The 26,514-nt window shown below is 42.5% G+C and overlaps 1 protein-coding gene and 1 long non-coding RNA gene across 5 annotated transcripts in view; one reads left to right on the plus strand and one right to left on the minus strand.

Moving 5' to 3' along the window:
• GLRA2 (glycine receptor alpha 2) overlaps positions 1–26,514 on the minus strand; it is a 223,820-nt gene that overhangs the window by 25,785 nt on the left and 171,521 nt on the right. The window lies entirely within an intron of this gene.
• The window catches only part of LOC120927777, a 37,883-nt gene continuing 19,391 nt past the window's right edge, over positions 8,023–26,514 (plus strand). The window contains exon 1 of the long non-coding RNA XR_005747127.1: positions 8,023–8,535. This is a non-coding gene — a long non-coding RNA (uncharacterized LOC120927777). The remainder of the gene's footprint in view (positions 8,536–26,514) is intronic.

Here is a 26,514-nt window from a genome sequence, read left to right on the forward strand (position 1 = left end):
CCGCTGCGTAGCGAGCATTTCCATGGAGTGTGGTCCGATCTCAGGGAGTGAGGGGGAGATCTTACCACACAGCCATCTACACCGATTTGCTTATATATACAGCGGTTAGTTGATGTGTCTAACATATATGCTTGTCTAAATAATTCTTTATGGATGACTTTTGTTGACCTTTAATGGTTGGAGGATCTAATTCTAAAATGTCATAAGGTAATAGATCCAGCCCATGTGTGAAACTTCAAGTGAGCTTTGAAGTCATTGTTAAGGATGATGATGTCTTACTTACTCCGCTTCATAATGATTCTAGTTTGTAACTTGGCTGTAATGGAGGTTCCCATGCATTGTTAGAATAACTAAGGACTTTACTTACATTTTGTATTTCTTTGTAAAACTTCAATAAAAACATTGAAACTAAAATGGCATGGCACAGTGGCTGCGTTTGATGGCATGGCACAGCGGCGACAATGGGCACAGAGGCGACAAAGGGCACAGTGGCATCAATGGGCATAGTGGTGACAAAGGGCACAGTGGCATCAATGGGCACAGTGGTGACAAAGGGCACAGTGGTGACAATGGGCACAGTTGTGACAATGGGCACAGTGGCAACAATTAAAGAGCACAGTGATATGCACAGTGGCAACAATGGGCACAGTGGCGACAATTAAAGGGCACGGTGGTGACAATTGGCACAGTGGCGACAATTGAGGGGCACAGTGGCTGTGTTTGATGGCATGGCACAGTGGTGACAATTGATGGCACAGCGGCTGTGTTTGATGGCATGGCAGAGTAGCTGCGTTTGATGGCATGGCACAGTGACTGCGTTTGATGGCATGGCACAGTGACTGCGTTTGATGGCATGGCACAGTGACTGCATTTGATGGCATGGCACAGTGACTGCGTTTGATGGCATGGCACAGTGGTGCGAATTGATGGTATAGTGACTGCATTTGATGGCATGGCACAGTGGTGACAATTGATGGCACAGTGGCTGCATTTGATGGCATGGCACAGTGGTGACAATTGATGGCACAGTGGCTGCGTTTGATGGCATGGCACAGTGGCTGCGTTTGATGGCATGGCACAGTGGTGACAATTGATGGCACAGTGGCTGCATTTGATGGGCACAGTGAGGCTGCAATTTTTTTTTTTTTCGTTTGCGCCCCCCAAAAAATTTGAGCACCAGCAGCCACTGAATAAAAGTATTTTCCAATGGAGTAAAAAAAAATCCCCAATTTTTTTTCAAATATATTAATAGTAAAAAAGTGAGTCCAGAGCACATAAAGGATGATGAAGGGAAGTTGGTTGCAAGGGTGCTGCAGTGTTTCATCGTCTTGAACATCTACTGTATGATAGAGACTATTGTGCCTTTTTTCCCCTCTTTTGCCTAACTATACCATCATACGGTTTAACTTAATTTTTGGTATATCGAGGGTCTGTCACATGGTGTTCTTTCATTATTATTTTGTTTTTGATATAGGTAATCAATTTTCTCACTGTATTTTTTTGGTTGTGCATTTATTTATCACATCACAATTACCGCATATACTCGAGTATAAGCCGACCCGAATATAAGCCGAGGCACCTCATTTTACCACAAAAAAATGGGAAAACGTATTGACTCAAGTATAAGCCTAGGGTGTCCATCTGCATGCCTCACTGTGTCTCACTTTGCCCCACTGTGTCCATGTGCATGTCTAACTGTGTCCATGCCTCACTGTGCCCATGCCTCACTGTGTCCGTGCCTCACTGTGTCCGTGCCTCACTGTGCCCATGCCTCACTGTGCCCATGCCTCACTGTTTCCATGCCTCACTGTGCCCATACCTCACTGTGTCCATGACTAGACTTACGTTTAACATGGGAGTATATAGAAGGGGTGCCCAGCTGTCCCCCAGCACACTTGTAGAGGAGAACTAGGGCTACATGTGTGCCAAGTTTTGGGTACAGGGGACTTACGGTCGGCCGGTACTGGGTCCCCAAAGTTACTGGAGAAATGACCGTTTAACATTGGAGTCTATGGAAGGGGTGCCCGACTTTGAAAAATCGGTGCTCCCCGGCTGTAGGTCCCCAAAACAACAAACTTTGCACACTTGTAGAGGAAGAGAGGGGCCCCAAAGTCCAGGAGATCAGGCGCAAAAAGGTGACTTGAGTAAAAGCCGAGGGGGGCATATTCAGCACAAAAAAATGTCACGAAAAACTCGGCTTTTACTTGAGTATATAAGGTAGTTGTTTATTTCACTGGTTTACATATACATTTATTATAGCGCAGCTCCCTTTTGTTATTTATTTAGTTCAGCATATCAACATTAGAAAATCAAAAGAGAAAAATATAATACAAAGCACAAAAATATAAAATATGTATATCAAGTATATATACAGTCAATTGGATAAACAACATTTGATATGTCTTTTATGTTGATTTACTGGTTATTCTTTTTAGCTCTTTTGTCTATACATTTTAGGGATGAGTCAATAAATTGAGATGTAGTGTGGAATAAAAACACTGCGGGGTCCAGTGGATAACGTTTTAGGGTCTCTGGGCCAGATTCACGTAGAATTCCGGCGGCGTAACGTATTGCATTTACGTTACACCGCCGCAAGTTTTATGGGCAAGTGCTTGATTCACAAAGCACTTGCCTGTAAACTTGCGGCGGCGTATCGTAAATCCGTCCGGCTCAAGCCTGCCTAATTCAAATGGGGCGTGTATCATTTAAATTAGGCGCGTTCCCGCGCCGAACGTACTGTGCATGCTCCGTTTTGAAATTTCCCACCGCGCTTTGCGTGAAATGACGTCGCACCGACGTCATTTTTTGAACGTCGACGTGAGTTACGTCCTTTCCTATTCACGGGCGACTTACGCAAAAAATTTTTTTTAAATCGACGCGGGAACGACGGCCATACTTAACATGGCAAGTCTAAAGATAGGCCATGAAATACCAGCTTTAACTATACGCCGGGAAAAGCCAACTAGCGACGACGTAAGAGAATGCGACGGCCGCGCGTACCTTTGTGAATCGCCGTAAACAGCTAATTAGCATACCCGACGCGGAACACGACGCAAACTCCAACGCCAGAGTATCAGTAGATACTCAGGCGTATTTCTTCTGTCAATCTGGCCCTCTCTGTTTTAAGTAGGCCCCTTAGCATTAGTTTAAAAAGTTTTAAAAAAAATCATGCCAGGCTCTTCATTTCTGTAATAACGATCTTATTAAGCCACATGTAAATGTGGCATTTAGGGAAATTCATCCAAGAGTTTATCTGTGTTGGGTAAGTTCTTTTTACAAGCTGATTTCTTTAGCGTTGCCACAAGACAGCAGGGAAATGTGTTGTGTTTTGTGTTGATCCCAACAGTTACTTAACATGTGCACAACAGAAGACTGCTAATCTATTTCATTTTCATGTTTCCAAACTGCTTGCTCAGTGTCTGGCCACCAAGTGAAAACCTAATAACAAAACCTCTGCCAAGGATTGTGTCTGTCCAAATCCTCATAATGATGAACAGGCTGACAATAATTTCTTTCCAGCTCAAACAATCTGGACAGTGGCTTCGGGAACATGCAATACTTAATGAGCGCTGAATTTCATTTCAATAATAGCTATTCCCCTTCCTACCAGGAATGGCGTCCCAGCCTCTTTATTAGTGAGTGAATTTGGTAAAATTGATTTTGATGCAAAATTATGTATTTTGTCAAAATTAAAGCTTTCACAGTAACTAAATAATCTGCTATAGCAAAATTTGCTTGAAATAAAATCTACTCTTAAAAGCAGAATCCCAGCCAAAAATAAGAAATTATGGGCCAGATTCACGTAGGTGAGCGGCGGCGTAACGTATCGTAGATACGTTATACCGCCACAAGTTTTCATCGCAAGTGCCTGATTCACAAAGCACTTGCGATGAAAACTCCGCCGGCGGCCTCCGGCGCAAGGCGGGCCAATTCGAATGGGTGCCGTGCCGGACCTACTGCGCAGGCTCAGTTTCGCAATTCCCGTCGTGCTTTGCGTGCCGTGACGTCATTTTTTCGAACGGCGACGCGCGTAGCGTAATTCCGTATTCCCGGACGGCTTACGCCAACGACGTTCATTTTTAAATTTCGAAGCGGGAACGACGGCCATACTTTAGACAGCAATACGTTTGCTGACTAAAGTTAGGGCACCCAAAACGACGACTAACTTTGCGATGAGAAACTAGACTAGCGGCGACATAGCGAACGCGAAAATCCGTCGTGGATCGCCGTAACTCCTAATTTGCATACCCGACGCTGGTTTACGACGCAAACTCCCCCCAGCGGCGGCCTGGGTACTGCATCCTAAGATCCGACAGTGTAAAACAATTACACCTGTCGGATCTTATGGATATCTATGCGTAACTGATTCTATGAATCAGTCGCATAGATAGAAACAGAGATACGACGGTGTATCCCTTTTGTGAATCTGGCCCTAATAGTCTATTAAAAGATACAATAAAAAAACAACTTCTGCTGCAATAGTCACCTTCAATTCAGAGATTCCCTCACAATACAATTTTATTGCCACTAGATGTCCCAGCATTCATCAACCCACTTCCTCTGAGCCCAGGTCATTCTTGACCTACAACAGCTTGTAACCAGACAGTGAAAGGAGAAGCAGCAAAGTGATAAGCTTACTGTCAATCTAATTTCTCTTCCTATCAGCCGGCTTCTTGTCAGCACCTGAACTGATTGGCTCCCTTATTTGCTTCTTCCTTTCACACTCCAGCCCTGTTGTATAACGACTGCTAGAGACTGATACCAGGGCACATTCAGAGACTTATGCCGCGTACACACGATCGGAATTTCCGATGAAAAAAGTCAGATGGACTTTTTTCATCGGAAATTCCGATTGTGCGTGGGCCCCACTGGACTTTTTTCCGTCGGTGTTTAGAAATAGAACATGTTTTATTTTTTTCCGATGGAAAAAAAAACGATAGGAAATTCCTATCGTCTGTGTGCAACTCAGACGGAGAAAAAACCCACGCATGCTCAGAATCAAGTCGACGAATGTTCGGAGGTATTACAATTCCTTTTTCTGGGCTCGTTGTAGTGTTTTACGTCACCGCGTTTTGGACGGTCGGAATTTAGTCTGATAATGTGTATGCAAGACTGATGGAAGTCAGCTTCATCGGAAAATTCCATCAGATTTTATACCATCAGAAATTCTAATCGTGTGTACGCAGCTTAACACTACTTGGATCTAAAAAAAATTGATGTATTATTACTTACGGAGCTGCATTATTTGTGTCTTTTATGTGTCTAGAGTTTACTTTTTAATGTATTTAGAGGAAGGGAGCAGCAGAAAGACATGGCACTCAGAACTTTGGAAAGAGATATGGGGGTTTACAATAAGGTGACCAGATTTTTAAAATGAAATCCAGCGACTCTCTGCCCGTTGCCGCTGCCGCCCGCCTCACAGCCTGTCAAGTCTTACTCTCCGGCCCCCGGCTACTACTGGGTGGGGAGCGGAGGAAGATCACTCCACCAAGGAAGGACTTGAGTCAAGGCAGAAGAACATGCGAGCGAAGCTTAATGGGCATGCACCCGAAACTGAAGAAATATTCCCTCCACTCTGACCAGCACATGATCATCAGAAAGGGGCACATATAATGGAAAATACACCCCCCTAAGCTAGTAGAAGCGGCGAAGCGGGGGTTTGTAATTCAGATTTTTTTTTTATTAATTCTGCACTGACTGTCCTTGAAATTGCCCCAGCCCCTATTCAAATCCAATCCAATGTAGATTTTTTGGTAGTATTTAAGCCAATTAGTAGGTTTTGGGTACTCTATGTCCGCCGGCACCCGCCAATCATCAGGCAGAGATGCCTATGCAAACATGGCAGATCGCCGTTCTGACAGGGAGGAAGGGATTGATTTTTTTATTCCATCTCTTCCCCTAGTAAAAGCACCGCACACAGTTCACATAAACACTGGTTAGGCACACATTTACCCTTTGATCGCGCTAGATGTTATTCCCTTCCCAGCTGGTGTCATTAGTACAGTGACAGTGCATATTTTTAGCGCTGATCACTGAATTAGTGTCACTGGTTCCTAAAAAGTGTCAGAAGTTTCAGTTAGTGTCAGAATGTGTGCCGCAATATTGCAGTCCCACTATAAGTACCTTATACCTTATTTTGTTTTTTCCATTAACGCCAATGCAATTTTTACAGAAATCTATTCACAATGCCTAATCTAACATGTGATGTAGTCTATCAACACCTGCTCTATTTTGAATAATAATAACACATGCTAAAGATTAAGTGCTAGTTCACACCAGACGCAGTTCTGTTCAGTTCCGTGGGCTTTTTTTCTGCACAAAATGCTTGCACAGTGTTTTCCATGTATTCCAATGGCTCTAGTTCACACCATACAGTCAGTTTCTGGTCAGTTTTTGCACTGGAAACTGACCGGAAACTGACTGCATGGTGTGAACTAGAGCCATTGGAATACATGGAAAACACTGCACATGCATTTTTAGTTCAGAAAAAAGTGCACGGAACTGAACGGAACTGCGTCTGGTGTGAACTAGCACTTATAGTACATATTATTACATTTTCTGTGGCACCTGCTGTGACTTAAAAGCACAGTGACCACTGACATTATATTACTTTTAGCCTCAATTATTTAAAAAAAATATTTCAATTTTTAACCCCTTCTGGACCGGCTCAGCACTTTGAAGAAGAATATCGTTGTTATGGCAGCAGCTAGCTGCCATAACCCCAGTATCCTCTTCTTCAGTGAGCGGTCCGGTTTAAGATAAATGGGGTCTCTGTGGCGGATTCGCCACAAGATCACTTTAATCGGTGGCGCCAGTGGGTCGCCCCTCCCGCCGCTCTCTGGTGCCCTTCGCCGCTTACCGTAGCCGTCAGCAGAGGTGGAGGCAAACAGGTTCTGTCCCCTCTGTGGTATGGAGCTGAGTGAGGGGAAGATGGCCCCCACCCGGCTCCATACCATTGCAGAACGGAAGCAACGTCAAACGTCACTTCCGCATATAGCTCCCAAAGGGACATTTGTTTTTTTTGTTTTTTAAATGACATTTTAAATGACAGGCTTTTTTTCTATTACAAGGGATTTTTACATTTCTTTTAATAGGAATAAAAGTGACACATTTTTTTATTTAGTTAAAAAATAAAAAGTTAAATAAACGTGCCCCGTCCCGCCAAGCTCCCGTGCAGAAGCGAACGCATACATGAGTAGCGCCCGCATATGAAAACGGTGTTCAAACCACACATGTGAGGTATCACCAAGATTGAGGGAGGGGTTTGCCTGAGAAAACTATTTTCTCTTCCTGTAAAGTTGCTTCAGTTAAGACAGTGATCCGACTTTGGAGGCAACTTCCATTGAAATCAATGGGTACAAGATGCCTAGAAGTTGCCTTGAAGTAGTACAGGAACCTTTTCTGAAGTCGGAGCGACTTCAGTAGTGTACATTAACACGGCTCTCATTCACTTCAATGGAATTTCTCATGTCGTGCGACACAAGTCGGATCCCAAGTCGCTGTAGTGTGAACCGGCACTTAGAGAAGGTGCACATAGACATGAAATGGCTGAAAAGTTGTGGATGAGATCAGCACTGAGATGCAAAACAGAATAAAGAAAAAAACATTAAAAAAAATGTATTTACTCACACGACTCAACCAGAAGTTAAAACTCAACTCCAACTTTTGTCTGAGCTAATTTCTGAGAATATCCCTCACCCCCTGTCCCTTCTACACTCATGGGAGTATGGTCATCACCAAGACAGGAAGGCACAGACAGTAATAACATTTTTGACAGAAGTTTTTATCCCTTCTCAATTACTAAAACATTTAATTATTGTATGTTTCCTTGTTGAATAGATTTCCCATAATTCTCCTAAATACACACAGAGACACAGATGGCAATACACAGGCCCGTCGGAACAAGGCAAGCAAAGCAAGCAATTGCTTGGGGCCCCCGAGCTGGCCTGGGCCCCCCAAGCAGGGCTGTAGCCCAGAATATGTGACCCATATAGCCCTGAGTCTTTTATCGGGTGCTGTGGCTTTGTGTAAATATAGAAGAGAGGGAATCGCTCGCTATTCTCTAATTGCGGGGGAGGCTTCCGCCTTTAATTCACACCCCTCCTCTCTCATTGGCTGTAGAAAAGCTGAATTTGTGGCGCCAAATCTGAGTCCTGAGCAGGAGAGGAGCTAGCTGGAAGAAGGATGGGAAATGTCAGCGCTGACAACTAGCGCACATTGGAAATTGAGCTGAGCGAGGGAGGAGGAGAATGTCGACCCAGGAGCCTGGACATTGTCACTGCTCATATAAGACACCCCTCCGGTCAATGGACAAGTGAGGAGCAGGTAGCGAGCATGCAGAGGACTGTCCAGAAAGGAGAAACTCGATTCTCTTCCATGCCTGTGTGTGTACCAGGCAGCACCCGAGTCTCCCCCCTCCCCTCCCGGGGGGAGGACGGAGCAAGCAGAACAACAACACATTGCTACCCATAAAGTAGGCACCGGAGCTCCACAAGGCAAGATAACAGGACGGATGTCAGACTGCATTCTTCTCCTGTGAGTCACACTTGTTCTGCCTTCCACACTGTATAGATCTGTACTTTAAACTTGTCCTGTACGTTAGCAGGGCAAGCATGGTGAAAGTGAAAGTAAAATTCTTGAATATGTTAGAAATATAATGGGATTTTTCTGGTACGACATACATAAATGCATTTTTACAAAATATTTTTTTTTAATATATGTGTATGTAGAATATCTCTGTAGCACCTCGAAAATCCCAGTATATTTCTAACATATTCATGAATTTGCGCAAAAACAGCAAAGGATGTGGTGCCGTAATACAGCACCTCTCCCGGAAATTAGGATAAAGTCGATTCTTGCAGTGTGTGGGGGGAAGCCTCTTTCACCAGCCAGCTGCACTGCTCTCTCCCTCCACTAAAACCCCAGCCTGGTCACATACCATAAAGTAACAATGACCCTGTATGTTATGAGGGGGGCTGGAGTGTTATCTGCACATGCGCTGCCGCTGCTCGAGCTAGCCCGTACAAGGTCAGTCATTTTCGAACATACATGCACAGTGACATAATGGCACCATTTTTAAATGTAAGGCAGCAGTGACACTTTGTGAGGTCTCAGCAGTGGCGCGCACCTCTCATCACAGCCCGGTAAGACCCCTCCGCAGCCTCTGACCGCCAGGGATGGACTGGCCATTGGGACTACAGGGAGTTTCCCGGTGGGCCGATGGCTCAGTGGGCCGGCTTCAGTGACAGCAGACCGCCGCCCCCCTCCGCTCCTCTATCTCTCCCTTCCTGCAGCGCTCACCACCTCTCCCTCCCTGCAGCGCTCACCTGGGGGGAACAGAGAAGCAGGGGGAGGACCAGAGGAGCTGGGATGACGACAGAGGAGCATAGGGAAGGGGACAGACAGCTGACTCATCAGCCTGGGAGTTTCTCACTCACTGATTCTTTTCCCCGGGTGAAATAATGTCTAGCTTCCCCACTGGTACTGCCTACAAAAGTACCCGTACCAGCTGTTCTACTTTAATAAAGTAGAACGGCTAGTGGCTAGTGAAGGGGGAGAGTGGGCTTGGGTGCCCAGGGGGGGGGGGTGTTTGGAAGTTGTCCGGCCGCCATGGGAGAGACCTGTCAAAGTGGGCCAGTCTGGATGAAGTCCAGGGCCACATTTTTGTCCCAGTCCAGCCCTGCTGACCGCTGTACCATGTTCGCAGCCTCTGACCGCTGTACCATGTCCACAGCCTCTGACCTCTGTACCATGTCTGCAGCCTTTGCAATGTGTGTGAATATATATATATATATGCGTATGACTTTCTTTTACTTCGCCGCTATGGGCTCTAGCCCCAGATCTTTTGTAGACCTAGCAACGCCCCTGCCTGCAGCACTGCTGCCTCTCTCGCCACTTCCCCTTCCCTGTAGCGTGGCCGAGCTCCTCTTCCTTCCTCCTGTCAGTCCAGCCGGGTACCGTGTGGTACAGAAGATTCAGTTTCCTGTTTCTGGCCAGACTGACAAGAAGTGCACACTGAGTGCTCACTTCCTTTCAGTCCAGCTGGGAACAGGAAACTGAATCTTCTGTCGTGCGGTACGGTGGGGGAGTAAAAAGAACATAGGGAGGGAGGGAGAACTCAAAAAGCAGTAGTTGCGCTGTAAACATTTTTTATTTATATAAAGTGTGGGTAAACTTAAACTGTATCGCTATGCTGAGGTTCCTGTAGGCTTTGCAAGGGGGGGGGGGGGAGGCCTCCATGTCCATTTTGCTTGGGGCCCCCAAATTCCTTCAAACGGCCCTGGCAATACAAACCCTACAGAGGCTCTCCTCCTTCTATGCTCTATCAAAAACAAAATACAGTGGAGTTGGGATTTAAAAGAGCTAAGTGACCAGAAATTAATATTTTCAGTATGATGCTGCATTACCCCCCCCTTTTTTTTTTTTTTAGATTTAGATTTAGCCCTTTTCTATTGCATACATTTTAATTCTCACGTCCTGTAGAAATACAGTACTGTTTATTTTTTTTCATAAGGACAGTACTATAGGGTTATGAATAAATAAGCATACACAGACAAAGCATGCTTTTGCTTAATTTCACCTTGACACAACGCCAATTTCCAAAAATATCCCTAAAAAGCCCTGCTAAGTTGCTGGCTATTTTTACTAGGCACATCCTGTGCCTCCTGTGCCCAGCTTCTGGACAAATCCTGAATATTTTGTGTTAATTATGTATGAGCTGTAATATGAGAAAATAAGGCAGAAAATCCATTCTTTGATTAATGTGCTCTGTAGTAGTCATTACATCTTAATTTCATCCTGTGTCAGTGATATTGCAGCTCAACAGTCAGACTGGCCACCCTCTATTCAATTGAAAGGAAGGGAATGCTGAACCAAACAAGAAGAAATCATTTATTATCACTAGATAAGGCCATGAGCAATGTTTGGGAATCTTCAGCCATATTTACATAAAGGACTGTGCAAAACACAGTGTGAAGTTGTGGTTTTCTCCATTGTCTCATTGCATATCCATTTGCTTTTTAGAAATTATCAAAATGACTAGCGGTGATCAAACAGGCCCAGGATCAATTAGCAAGTTTTTCACTAATGTTGCTTTCGGTGAACCCCATAACATTTTATGAGGTGCTAATCTGTAGGGCTAATAACCAAGCTATTGTTAAACAGGGTATGGTAAGCCAGGCACTGTCATGGGGAATATGTACCAATGGCAACATAAACATAAAAAATGCAATACAGCAGGGTGAGGGCCTTTTCATGTGGCATTGAAATACACAAACCTTTATAAATTAAAGGGCTAGTGCATGCCCTAAAGTTGTATTTGGTGTAATGGAACAGGGTACCAAAGGATTCAGACGGAAATTCAGACGGAATTACATAGAGAACATGTTCTCAATTTTTCAGATGAAAAACATCTCTATCGAAATTTCCGTTCGTCTGGATGCAATTCCGACGGACTAAAAACCATGCATGCTCGGAAACAATTCGACGCATGCTCGGAAGCATAGAACTTCATCTTCTCGGCTCGTCGTCGTGTTTTACGTCACCACGTTCTTGACGGTCGGATTTTATGTGACCGTGTATATGCAAGACAGCTTGAGCGGAATTCCGTCGGAACTCCGTCGGAAAAATCGTCGGATTTTATTCCGACGGGAAAACCGGTCGTGTGTACAGGGCATAAGTTGACAAGAGGCAGAAGCTAAGCAGTGTATTATGGGTTGTTCCTAATTTCTGGTGCACAATAGTGAACATATCACTCCGTAGTTTTAAAATTTGGCCCCAATACAGATTTCAAGGATCTGTGTCAAAGCCAGGTTTGAAGAAATATTGAACCTCTTTTCCAAGTTTGTACATCTATCAAGAGATTGGTGAAGATGCATGATACCCCTGAAAGTTCCCCCTGTTAGCTGTATAGACAGAACTTTCCCCAGAGCTGTACTGCAAAACAATGATTAGATTAGGTGACCATCTCCACCTTCCTAAAATTTACAGAGCACCCCTAATGCAGCCCATACATTATTCATTCAAAAATAAACCAATTCCTCATCCATGTATTCAAGGTGGACAGGCAAATCACTCCTGCTGAGTTTCTGTATTCTGACAGCGGGGAGACTATAGCCAGTGAAAATGCCATATTCCCTATGTACATGGTCAAGGAAATTTCTGTTCAGTAATGCTGGGTGCTGTAATGACTGGAAACCAGGGATGATCAAAGTGAAGAAGTGTCCTCAGCACACCAAGGACCAAGAAAGAGGTCCAGAGCTTGATCACATGGTTAACATATGGCCACTGGCGTAGCAAGGGGGGGGGCAGGGGGTGCTGGGGCCCCGGGCGCGAAATTTAGGGGGGCGACTTTCCGTGCCTCCACCTAATTTTAAATCCCTGTGTCACCGACACGGATGTCCGGCCAGCGGCCAGCGGCCACCATGTTTAATGTCCTCCAGCGCCCTGTGATTGGGCATATGGGGGTCATGTGAGGAGTGGGGCTGGAAGTCCCGCCTCCGCACATGACCGCCATACGCCCAATCACAGAGCGCCGGGAAAGTCTGAACATGGCGGCGGCCGGGGGGAGACGTCAGGCACTGCAAGTGTAAGCCGCCGTCTTCCCCTGCGGTACGGCGCTGTGTGGAAGGAGTTTCAGCATGGAGCGGGCATGCTGGGTGTGGATGGCGCTGGCGGCCGGCGGGGAAGAGAGTCGGGACTCCGAAGCAGTTCTGGGGTCCTGTCCGTCCTGAGGAGAGTCCTGGAGGAGTCTCTGGAGAAGAGCAGCAGAGTCAGACAGAGGTAAGGAGGACTCTGGGGGGAGGGGGGGTGCGAGTATTGCAGGAAGTAGGACTTCTACTGTAGGTGTCAGTGTAAGTGTATGTGTCAGTGTAGGTGTCAGTGTAGGTGTCAGGTCAGTGTAGGTGTCAGGTCAGTTTAAGTGCAGGGGTCAGTGCAGGGGTATGTGTCAGTGTAGGTGTCAGTGTAGGTGTCAGTGTAAGTGTAGGTGTCAGTGTAGGTGTCAGTGTAGGTGTCAGGTCAGTGTAGGTGTCGGGGTCAGTGTAGGTGCAGGGGTCAGTGCAGGGGTCAGTGCCGGTGTCGGTGTAAGTGTCAGTGTATGTGTCAGGTCAGTGCAGGTGTCAGTGTCGGTGTAAGTGTCGGTGTATGTGTCAGGTCAGGTCAGTGTCAGTGTCAGTGCAGGGGTCAGTGTAAGTGTCAGTGTAGGTGTATGTGTCAGGTCAGTGTATGTGTCAGGTCAGGTCAGTGCAGGTGTAGGTGTCAGTGTAGGTGTCAGTGTATGTGTCAGTGTAGGTGTCAGGTCAGTGTAGGTGTCAGGTCAGTGTAGGTGTCGGTGTCCGTGCAGGGGTCAGTGCAGGTGTCAGTGTAGGTGTCAGGTCAGTGTCGGTGCAGGGGTCAGTGCAGGTGTCAGTGTAGGTGTCAGGTCAGTGTAGGTGTCGGTGTCCGTGCAGGGGTCAGTGCAAGTGTCGGTGTAAGTGTCGGTGCAGGGGTCAGTGTCAGTGTCGGTGTAAGTGTCAGTGTATGTCAGGTCAGTGCAGGGGTCAGGTCAGTGCAGGGGTCAGTGTCGGTGTAAGTGTCGGTGTATGTGTCAGGTCAGGTCAGTGCAGGTGTCAGTGCAGGGGTCGGTGTATGTGTCAGGTCAGTGTATGTGTCAGGTCAGGTCAGTGCAGGGGTCAGGTCAGTGTAGGTGTCAGTGTCAGTGTATGTGTCAGGTCGTGTCAGTGTCAGTGTATGTGTCAGGTCAGTGCAGGTGTCAGTGTCAGTGCAGGGGTCAGTGTCAGGTCAGTGTATGTGTCAGGTCAGGTCAGTGCAGGGGTCAGTGTAGGTGTCAGTGTTAGTGTATAGGTTAGGTCAGTGCAGGTGTCGGTGTCAGTGTAGGTGTCGGGTCAGTGTAGTTGTCAGTGTAGGTGTGTAGGTGTCGGGTCAGTGTGTAGGTGTGGGGTCAGTGTAGGGGTCAGGTCAGTGTTAGGGGTCAGTGTGTAGGTGTCGGGTCAGTGTGTAGGTGTCGGGTCAGTGTAGGGGTCAGTGTAGGTGTCAGTGTAGGGGTAGGTGTCAGTGTAGGGGTAGGTGTCAGTGTAGGGTCAGGGGGTAGGTGTCAGTGTAGGGTCAGTGTGTAGGTGTCGGGTCAGTGTAGGTGTCAGGTGAGTGTAGGGGTCAGTGTAGGTGTCAGGTTAGTGTAGGGGTCAGTGTAGGTGTCAGGTTAGTGTAGGGGTCAGTGTAGGGGTCAGGTTTGTGTAGGGGTCAGTGTAGGTGTCAGGTTAGTGTAGGGGTCAGTGTAGGGGTCAGGTTTGTGTAGGAGTCAGTGTAGGTGTCGGGGGTCAGTGCCATTACCGGTTAAACTTTCACATATACACGATCGGCGGCTCTATAGCCTGCCAATTGTGTATATGTGCTGGCTGCGTGCCCCCTACCCCCCTCCAGTACTGCCGCCACCCCCCCTCCTGACCCCTCACCTTTAATCCCGGGATACGCTGCCCCATCTGCGGCCCGGGACCGGCTCGGGAGGGTGTCAGGAGGTAAGATGGGAGGGAGTCCAGCATGTTCCTCCTTGCTGATCTCCCTCCAGGCTGTGAATGCAGAAGTGATGTGTATTACATCTGCATTCATCTGTCAGTCATCTGGCTGCTATAGCCAGAGAGAAGAAGCAGATCTGTGCTTCATCAGCTTCTTTTGGGGTCCCCAGGTGACATTAGGGGTCCTAGAGACCCCTAATGTCTCCATAAAGAGGACCTGTCAGTGTACCTGTGCTATTATATAGGGGGATTTGTATCCCCCTATGTAATAGCAATGACATCAAGTGTAAAAAAACATAAAAAGAGGGCAAAAATTTGTAACTATATAAACAGTTTTAAAAAAATCTCAAATGTTTAAGTCCCCCACGTTTACGCACATATAAACATGGATGTTTATATAAGGGGGGGGGGGGCGAAAAAAAAATTCCGCCCCGGGCGCCCATAACTCTGGTTACGCCACTGCATATGGCCTCATGTAACCATGAAAATAAAGCTTTGCACTCTATCGAGGAATCCTTGGTGTGCTGATAACATTTCTTTACTATAGCCAGTGACACTGATCGAACGATAAAAACTCGACAGACTTGTTATACAGAAGTCAATCTGCTGAATCGACCTATTTTCGATCCATATATGACCACCTTACCAGCCACTTAATTAGTAGAGAAAATACTATAATTGAAGTAAATACTTAATGAGTTTAAACTGATGTAAAAGTTTAGTTTAGTTTTTAAATTATAATCTATCTGGGTATATATAGGATACATTTCAATAATTTATTTTGGTTTTCTTGGAGCATTACATCTATACCACATTCAGTAGATTACATTCTTTAATACCCCCTGAACTGTTCTGCGTTCACTGTACAAAGCTGTCATATATCACGGAGTCTACATTTGAATCAATTGTCACTCCTGGGAATTAATTTTCATAATTCATCAGCCTAAATCTATTATCTAAGGCAGATGAAACCACAACATAGTGTCTTCTCAAAAGTGTCTTCTCAAATATTGGATTGAGATAATAAGTAAAGATGAGGGATGAGCTGAACATACTCGGGTTTGATTTTACACGGGTTCAGCAAAGTATGAACAAAAGTTCAGATCCCAAATCCAAATCAGCTGAGGGTCTTTTCTGGCAGCTTAAAGGGTAACATTGCAAATGCAAAACTCCTTTAAATAACATGCTTAGGAAATTCCTTAACCACTTAAGGACCGGACCAATATGCTGCTAAATGACCCAAGGGGTTTTTACAATTCGGCACTGCGTCGCTTTAACAGACAACTGCGCGGTCGTGCGACGTGGCTCCCAAACAAAATTGGCGTCCTTTTTTCCCCACAAATAGAGCTTTCTTTTGGTGGTATTTGATCACCTATGCGGTTTTTATTTTTTGCGCTATAAACAAAAATAGAGCGACAATTTTGAAAAAAATTCAATATTTTTTACTTTTTGCTATAATAAATATCCCCCAAAAACATATATATAAAAAAAAATTTCCTCAGTTTAGGCCGATACATATTCTTCTACCTATTTTTGGTAAAAAAAAATCGCAATAAGCGTTTATCGATTGGTTTGCACAAAATTTATAGCGTTTACAAAATAGGGGATAGTTTTCTTTTTTTTTTTACTACTAATGGCGGCGATCAGCGATTTTTTTCGTGACTGCGACATTATGGCGGACACTTCGGACAATTTTGACACATTTTTGGGACCATTGTCATTTTCACAGCAAAAAATGCATTTAAATTGCATTGTTTATTGTGAAAATGACAGTTGCAGTTTGGGAGTTAACCACAGGGGGCGCTGTAGGAGTTAGGGTTTACTTTGTGTGTGTTTACTAGTGTAGGGGGGTGTGGCTGTAGGAATGACGTCATCGATCGCGTCTTTCCTATAAAAGGGATCACTCGATCGATGCGCCGCCACAGTGAAGCACGGGGAAGCCGTGTTTACATACGGCTCTCCCCGTTCTTCAGCTCCGGGGAGCGATCGCGAGGGGGCGGCTAGAAAAGAATAGCCGCGCCCTCGTCCCGGATCGCTCCTGAAGCCACGGGAACCGCCGCATGTACCGGGGGGGGGTCCCGATCGGACCCCCGACCCACGTCTAGGCAGGGACATACAGGTACGCCAATGTGCCTGTCCGTGCCATTCTGCCGACGTATATGTACATGCGGCGGTCCGGAATTGGTAAAGCTATACATGGTTTCACAGAACATTCAAGTGTTACTAAACCCACAACAGTATAACCAGTCTGTATATGCAGTGAAGCATACGTGTTATACTCACTATGGAACCTAAGGCATTAATATTCCACTCTGTGTAAAAAAGCTGTTTGATTCTGTTTTATCTGATCCTCCCCTTCTTTTACTATCCCCAATCCACCTGCTGAATGTACAGAGGCTTGTGGCCACTCTGCACATGCTCAGTTTGGTGTGTATTGCTAGAGAGTTTTCTTTTTCTTTTAGAAGGGTGCATGTGATCAGCACAGGGCCAATCAGAACTGTCCAGAGAGAGGGACAGGGGTCATGCAGCCTCAAAGGACAATCAGAGATGAGACTCTTCCTACAAGCTTTAACCATTGCTCAGCTGGACACTGGTAGAAGTCACAAGACTGCAGTTTTTATTTTGAAGTCCAATTTTCGATTTAGTTTTAAAATGCCATTTTACTGTAGTTTTAGTCATATCTTAGTCACCTGAATTGTTTTAGTTTTAGACATATTTTAATCAACAAAAATTTCCAGTACATTTTACTAAAATTAAATGGGTTTAGTTAAATTTGAATCCATTATTTAAGCATTTCTTTAGAATTGACAAACTCATTATATACTCCTGGAGTAAAAAATCTAACAACATATTATTATTTAAGGTATTAAGCTTTTAACATGCACTACAACCACAGTCTTAGCCGTGATATTTAACGTCTTTATAAATAAAACCAATTTTCATAAACAAACAAACATCTTGCTGTTTGACCAAGCAAATGTAGAGCTTGAAAATATAAACAACCCCAAAAAACTGTAAACTCTATTGACTGTAATGCCATTGCACATATTACCTGAATATATAACCAACATTAAATATCAAGCAAAAAAAAAAAAAGAAAAGCCATTTTCTTATTTTCTTTTCTTTTTTTAGTCTTTTAGTCGCTTAGTAGATTCCCCCAGTGTTAATTTTGGTGTCAAACTTCAATTTGATTTTAGTTATAGGGCCAGATTCACGTAGCTCAGCGGATCTATAGATCCGCTCGATCTACGTGAATTAAGATCCGCTCCCGCAAGTTTAGGAGGCAAGTGGCTAATTCACAAACAACTTACCTCCAAACTTGCGACGGCGGATCCTAAATCCCCCGGTGGAATTCAAATTCCGCGGCTAGGGGAGTGTACTATTTAAATCAGGCGCGTTCACGCGCCGATTTAAATGCGCGGGCGCCGTCCGCGAAATTTCCCGGCGTGCATTGCTCCCACTGACGTCGCTAGGACGTCAGTGGTTTCGACGCTTACGTAAACGACGTCCGTCCGTATTCGAGAACGACTTACGCAAACGACGTTAAAAAATTTAAATTCGACGCGGGAACGCCGGCTATACTTAACATTGGCTGCGCCTGATAAAAGAAGGGGTAAGTATACGACGGGTACGCCGCTACGGAAACGTCGTAAGAAGACTGCGTCGGGTCCGCGTACATTCGTGAATTTGCGTATCTCGCTGATTTACATATTATTTATCGTAAATCAGCGGGAACGCCCCCGGCGCCATTTTTAAATTGAAAAATAGATCCGACAGTGTAACACAGTGTAACACTGTCAGATCTTAGTCCTATCTATGCGTATCTGATTCTATGAATCAGGCGCATAGATAGGACCAGTGTAAGTCAGAGATACGATGGTGTATCTGTAGATACACCGTCGTATCTCTTTGTGAATCTGGCCCATAGTCTTTTGACTAAAATACCATTTTAGTTTTAGCCTAATTTTAGTCATCTCAATTGGTTTAGTTTTAGTCATCTTTTATTCAACTAAAATAGTATTAATTTAGTAGACAAAATTAACACTGCACAACTTATATATACTGCTGATCAGTAAAAGTATTTATATTTACTAGAATAATCCCATTTCCATGTTCTGTGTACTGTGGGAGACCAGATATAATGAATGCAGGGTCCTGGGTTTAGTAACACTTTAAAGCGGGGGTTCACCCGAAAAACAAATTTTTAACATTAGATTGAGGCTAATTCTGGGAAGCACAATCGGGTGTTTTTTTTTAAATCGATGCAGTACTTACCGTTTTAGAGATAGATGTTCTCCCGCCGCTTCCGGGTATGGTCTGCGGGACTGGGCGTTTCCTATTTGATTGACAGGCTTCCGACCGTCGCATACAGCCAAAAGTAGCCGAACGTCGTGCGCAGGCGCCGTATAGAGCCGCACCGACGCTCGGCTTCTTTCGGCAACTCGTGACACGCTGTATGCGACGGTCGGAAGGCTGTCAATCAAATAGGAACGCCCAGTCCCGAAGACCATACCCGGAAGCGGCGGAGAACATCTATCTCTAAAACGGTAAGTACGGCATTGATTTAAAAAAAAAAACACCCTATTGTGCTTCCCACAATTAGCCTCAATCTAATGTTAACATTTTTTTTCGGGTGAACCCCCACTTTAAGATTACCAGGGACTGCACCAGTAAAACCATATTGTAGTATCATGTAAATTGCTTGCGTAACAATTTAGTTTACTTTTACATTATTCATTGGTTTACATACAGCAGCAGTAACCAAATATGATTGATTTCCAGAAGAAAAAAGGCTTTGACTGTTTGGTGTAGCAGTGAGAGACCATAATTGAGTGTTAGAAGTAACATGGACAATGTATCTAAAATCACAAAGTATACGCTAAAAAATTAAAACCAATGGTATCAACTTCATAAAAATTACCAACCACTGCCAATAGAAGTCTCATAGCCTTTTGAGTTACATACTGTATTGTGTACAACCCAGAGTGCACTAAAAAGCATCAAAATTACAAACCCGAAATGAGGCAGCTGTTTAGGCAAACTTAAAAATAAAAAATGACAGTGACATATTTTAGAGACAGCCAAACATTTGGTAAATTGGCTAGGGAATATATAAGCAGGTTCAATTGGGGCCTAGGGCAGCATATGTAAAAAAAAAAGAAGGGATGCCATTATTAAGAAAATAACATAATTTAACAGAAAGTAGCCATTAATATGTTTTTATAATATTTTATGTAGGCCTTCTGCACATTATGCAAACATTAGGATTTGCCCGCTATGTTAGAAGAAGAGATATGTTATTCTGAAATAAGAAATCAGTTTATTATGTCACACTCATGAACCAGAAATATTTCAGGGACATGATGCACATCATGTAAGTGTTTTATTAGGTCACAATGGAAAACAGAGGGACTTGTAACTGAATTAGAGTAACATTTTCCAGAGCCCCGAGCAAGAAAACCAGAACTGTTTTGTTGAGTAGTGTGTACTTTTTGGGCTAAAATGCTATGTCAGAGGGAGCGGGAGCACAGATTTCATCTTGATTAAACAAATAATAATGTATTAAAAAATAGTACACAAGTATCCCTTGGATTACCCTATGTGGAGGCTGGACAGTTACTATTACTTCTTTTATTGTAAGAGTACTAATAATTTGAGAATCTGTATTTCAATATGTAATTTTGTTTTTGCCTATAACACCCATGGACGCTATTGTGTTTCTACCTAGTTGTCACCCCTAGGAGGAATGCGAGGGTATGACATTTGGTAACATGGATTGTATTCTGTCCCATTGGCTTGTTGCCTATGCTGTACTTGTTTTGTTTCTAAAGTTCAATAAAATGTAGTATAAACAAACAAAAAAAAGAAAAATAGTACATATTTTCAGCAGATTTTCTCAAGCATTTTTGATAGTCTGCTATTTCAGAGAAAGAGAGCAGGCCGATTTCATGTACAAAAAAAAATTGAAGACCAAAAAATTGTAACAGAATTGCAACACACACTTTAAGCCTTAACTGGATAAGCCTCAATTTCTAAGGGAGAGTGCAAGCATACTTCAACTTTATATAAATAATTTATGTATTTTTTATCAGACCGAAGATGGAAAATGTTACAGTTTTGCACCACAGATATTAAGCCTGTATAGACAGGCTCCAATTCCTAAATAAATGAGAAGGTATATTGAATCTGGAAATAAAAATTAGTGGCTTGATTTAGAGAATGAAGGGTTAAAATGTTACAGTTTAGTACTACAGCTATTGGGTCTTTTTTGACGGCTAGCAATTCTGTTTGTTTTAAATTTAAAAGAAAAACATTGCACAGATTTACAGCACAATTCAGAAGCCTTTCTTGACTAGGCTGCAATTTCTGCTGGAGAAAGCAAGCACACTGCATATGGAAGTAAAAAAATTAATGAATGTTGAAGATGAAAATTGTTACAGATTTGAATCACAGTTATTAAGCTTGTATTATCAGGGTGCAATTCTTTCATACAGGGGACATTTTCAGAGGGAGAGAGCAAATGAATTACGTCTGAAAATAAAAACGTTGTGGGCCAGATTCAGGTACGAGTTACGACGGCGTATCTCCAGATACGCCGTCGTAACTCTGAGTGTGCGGCGTCGTATCTATGCGCCTGATTCTTAGAATCAGTTACGCATAGATTTCCCTAAGATCTGACCGGCGTAAGTCTCTTACGCCGTCGTATCTTAGTTGCATATTTACGCTGGACGCTAGGTGGCGCTTCCGTATATTTCCGCGTCGAATATGCAAATTAGGTAGATACGCCGATTCAGAAACGTACGTGCGGCCGGCGCATTTTTTCACGTTGTTTACGTAAGGCTTTTTCCGGCGTATAGTTACCCCTGCTCTATGAGGCGTAGGGCTGTGTGTAAGTTACGTTCACGTTGATAGCATTGACTATTTGCGGCGTAATATGGAGCATGCGCACTGGTATACGTTCACGGATGGCGCATGTGGCGTTCGTAAAAAGCGTCATTTACGTGGGGTCACGAGTAATTAGTAATTTTCCTCTTGGACACATCCTTTGCACTTTGGCAAATATCAAGTTTGTACTTTTGAAACTTTTTTCAAGTAAATGGATTGTAGCATTGAAGCATTTGTCCCATTTTTTCTCTTTTTATATATATATATATATATATATATATATATATATATACACACACACACACACACACCACCACCATTGCTGAACTATCAATTTGGTTTTGGATCTCACAGGGGATGTTAAAAAACACAATGAAAAATTGATATTATGGGGCCATAAAACTGTGGATTTTGACACTTTAAGGCCCCATACACACGGTCGGACAAAACCGATGAGAATGAACCGAAGTTTCATCGTGTGTATAGGCCATCGGTCTGTTTTCCTTCGGTCCAAAATTTTAAAACATGCTTCAAAACCGAACCGATGGACCGCTGCCCGATCGGACCAAACCGATGGTTAGTACAGAAAAGCATCGGTTCAAAACCTGCGCATTCTCAGAATCGACGCATGCTTGGAAGCATTGAACTTCATTTTTTTCAGCACGTCGTGTGTTTTACGTCACCGCGTTTTGACCTGATCGGATTTTGAACTGATGGTGTGTACACACATCAGACCATTTCAGCGGTGAACCGATGAAAACGGTCCGTCGGACCATTCTCATCGGTTTTGTCCGACCGTGTGTACGGGGCCTTAGGGGTGTTCTCTGAACAATATTGGTTGTATCACCACAAAGTGGTCCTGTGGATACTTTTAAAATAGACAGCACCACATCCTATTAATTGGAGCAAGAAAAAATGGAATAGAAGGCTTGGACTTTTTAGGCACAACCCAATAGGTAGTAAATTAATACAAGTTTATTATACATATAGAAAATACATTAATAAATCCACATTTGAAAAGTCAGTGCAAAAAAGTTATACAATTCATACTGTACAAAGCTACTGGAAAACTGTGTAAAAATTTAAGATGAAGAACAGGAGCCTAGGACGTGGTATGAGCCTAGGACATGATATTCATCTTAAAGCGGGATGGCCCCCCCGATGCCGATCCCTCGATCGGTGCAGGTCCCGTGCGACCATTCACACTAAGGGAAACGGGCAGTGAAGCTTTACGGCTTCACTTCCCGTTTCCTACTGCACATGCGCGAGTCTCGCGCGGACTTGTGAATGGGCGTCAGTGCGCCCCATTCACTAGAAGAAGACGGACCGCGGCTACGGAAGAGGCAGATTAGGTACTTCCGCGTAGCACCAGGTATTTCGGGTGAGTACATTTTTTTTTTTTTTTTTTTTTTTGGGCTAAAAAAAAATTCCTGCTTGGAACTCCACTTTAATCTGCTACTTAGCCTTATTCCTGGATTCAAATGATTATGGAATGACTGTTCTTTATCTCCAATTTGTACACAGTATTCCAGTGGCTTTGTACAGTATGAAGGGTATAACTTTTTTTGCACTGACTTTTTAAATGTGGATACTTTTTAATGTATTTTCTATATGTATAACAAACTTGTATATATTTACTACCTATTGGGTTGTGTCTAAAAAGTCCAAGCCTTCTATTCCATTTTTTCTTGTTCCAAGGGGTGTTCTCTGTCAAGACCCCAGCCTGCTAACAGATAAAAGCAGCACCAGACTGATGAGGCCTGCTCACTCTTTTCTCTCAACCTAAAAGCATTAGGCATGTGCATTTCGTTTTGTTCCGAATCGAACTTCAGACAAATTTTTCATTATTCGAACATTCGGATGCATACGAATTCCCGAATTGTAATATTAACGAATTTAACCGAATCCGAACTAACGTTTTCGAATCGAAAACCCGCGGACGAAATTCGATCGAATTCTAAAACAAATTCTATTCGAATCGAATTCGAAAACAATTCGATTCGAAAACAAATTCGAATGAAAATTGAAAGTAAATTTAAATCAAAATCTAAAAAATATAAATCGATTTCTAAAAAAGAATACAATAAAATAGAATATAAAATAATAAAACAATAGAATGAAAATTAAAGAATAGTAAAGAGCAGAATGGAATTTAATAGAATGTAATCAAATACAATAGAATATGACCTGGCTTCTTCTATCTATCTTCTATCTATCTTCCATTTTCTGAAATTCGAAATTCATATAGAATGAACTCAAATTCGAATAGAAAAATATTAGAAGAGTAGAATAATAAAACATATATATATATATATATAATATATTTTATTCTGCTCTATTCTAATATTTTTCTATTCGAATTTGAGTTCATTCTATATGAATTTCGAATTTCAGAAGATGGTTATATATAAAAATGTAATTGTTTTGTTTTCGAATCCGATATCGAAATATTATCGAATCCGGTCGAAATATTTTCGAATTCGACCGGATTTTTCGAATTCGGTCGAAAACTAACGAATTCCGAAAACAAATTTAACACATGTAACGAATCTAACGAAATTAATTAAATAACGAAACACATTTTTCCCTTTTGCACATGCCTAAAAAGCATGTTCCTTTCACTGCATTTTCATACCTGATTCATCCCCCGTACCCTCCTTTAAGAGGGGATGCCAAGGCAAATTCAGGAACGATTTATTAATGGATAAAGAGTTGCTTTAATCCTTGTCTTCTATATTTTTTTTTAGAAGTTCAGCTTTAAGATTCATGAAAATATTGCTCATGTAAGACCACTATGAAGTGACCTTAGCTGCTTATCTAGTATTTTATTATAAATGATCCCCAGTATCCATTACATATATATGTTTTCTGATCATTTTACTACAAAGCATTAATCAAAAATTTTGAATTACCTACTGTATGTTGTTCAAACTGTATTTCCACTATATTATGAGTAAAAAAATTGTATCTATTGTGGTCTTTATGTTCCCCTCCCTTTATTTTTATTTGCAAAGCTTTTTTACCCTTAAGCTTGGGTTGTAGATTTGATTCAAAGTTCCGTATGCTGAGGAATCTGTACTCCGCAATCCATTCATGCGCCGTACCGACTCTGCGCTTTCATTCCCAACAAGCACAGTCTTTCCACAGATTGTCATAACAGATACAGGCAGCAAGAATGGAAGAACAGCAAAATGATTAAACAAAAAGAAGCACAAAACATGCAAAAAGCAATAACATAATATATACTTTAAAACAGAGCAATGAATAAAACAGAACACAGTACAAGCACAAATTAAACATGCATGTTACACAATAATGCAGCAAAATATAATAAAAAAAATATTACCTAATGAAAGCTTAGAGAAAGTCATTTGAAAAGGTTAAAAATAGTAATGGCTTGCTCACAATGGATTCCTAGTATGTGTTTTACATCAGTGAATGAAAAGCATGCCAAAACAACAAAATACCCACCAACACCCTACAGCTGGAACATTTGAAATACACCTACAGTCAGACCACATTTGGTTAAAAGAGGCAAACTAAGTGCTCACTGCAATTATGGGATTTACCTATTTATTATATAGAAATCACAGTAATATAGCAGCATGACATAGCAGGCACATTCCAGTTCACATAAGAAAGGGCTGTTTGTTTGAACCATCGTGCTATTCCATTAATGTAATTGTATTAATGTTAAGTTAGTGTCATAACTGCATTTAGTCCTGGCTTTGCCTCTTTTTCATAGTGAGTGAGTGAGTGTCAGTCAAACTCCTGCCAAAAAGTCCAGAATTTGATTATTTGTGGCAGTGTTTTTTTATTTTGAATATTTGATTAGCATGCATTTTTGATTATCCCCATACATTTCGGGACAATATATATTAACTGGCCTTAACTGGCCTTCAAAAACATGAACAACTAGATATTACAGCTAGGGATAAGCAAAAGTGAATTTTCGCTTTGCCAAAATTTTAGCTTTGGAGTCTATGGGGGAGGAAAAATGTAGGTAGTTTTAGGTGGGGTTTGAATGCATTAAATGTCTAAATGTTTTTTTTTTACATCATTTTACCAGGCAGTGCCCCATGGTGAACTAGAATGTCAATTCAGATGATTTTCTTCAAAATCAAGAAAGAATCAAGTTTTGTAAAAGCAGCTGCTCATCTTCTACTACAATAGCATAAACTGTTTTTAAAAAATGTTGGTACTAAGGAATGCCCCTACCACATTCCAATAGGGCAGCTCTCAATAGGCTGGTGATGTCTTTCCTTGTATTGTCAGATGCAATTAGGACATACTACTGTATTCTCTTTTAGTTTACAGGCTTGTCGAAGTTTGTAACAGGTTTGCTTTAGACTGTCTATGGAATAAAAACTTGGTGGTAGCACTTTAATGTCCTAGGATATTGTTCCTAGCAGAGCTAGCATTGGGAAGGACACTGTACATTGTCTGCCATACTGTCATATGGAACTTAAATATAGGTTATATTAACCCAACTTCTAAAGCTTTCAAGTTTCATTTAGTGTCTCTTTATTGACCATATTTTTTTTTTTTTGGCAATGACGAATTCAATTTAAAGTTAATTGGCTATTAAAATAATCATCATTATGGGAAAAGCTCATTCAGTCATAGTAAAGAGAATAGTCTATACTATTGTTTCAAAACAAATTAAGGGGCAAATTATATTTCACTCTGAAGCACCCTAGAGCAGGATAAAGGTGACCATTGACATTAGATAAGGATTGGATGTGCTTAAAGATTATTTCAACATTTTACCACAGTAATTTTCTTCTTTAACAAGGTCACTCTTGTCAGATGAGTTCTTCTGTTTAGGAAAATGGTGGGGTAGGATTTTTTTAATAACGCACATTTTGAACTGTAATAGACACTGGATTGTCCCCCGATTTACAAAAAAAAGTTATCTACAGTCTATAGGCAAAAAGTGACATCTGCTCATTAGATTAGACCCCCCTATCCATGTTGAAAACCCTGTTTAATAGGAGTACAGATATGTAATAATGGTGAAAGAAAGTTAAAATCTTTAACTACCTTACACCAGGTTCTGCCCATGCAACCTAGGCAAGTGTAAACTTACAATCTTTTTGTCCAGATCTTGGGAATGATG

This window comes from Rana temporaria, chromosome 2 (assembly GCF_905171775.1).
Source record: "Rana temporaria chromosome 2, aRanTem1.1, whole genome shotgun sequence".
NCBI classification, from domain to species: domain Eukaryota; kingdom Metazoa; phylum Chordata; class Amphibia; order Anura; family Ranidae; genus Rana; species Rana temporaria.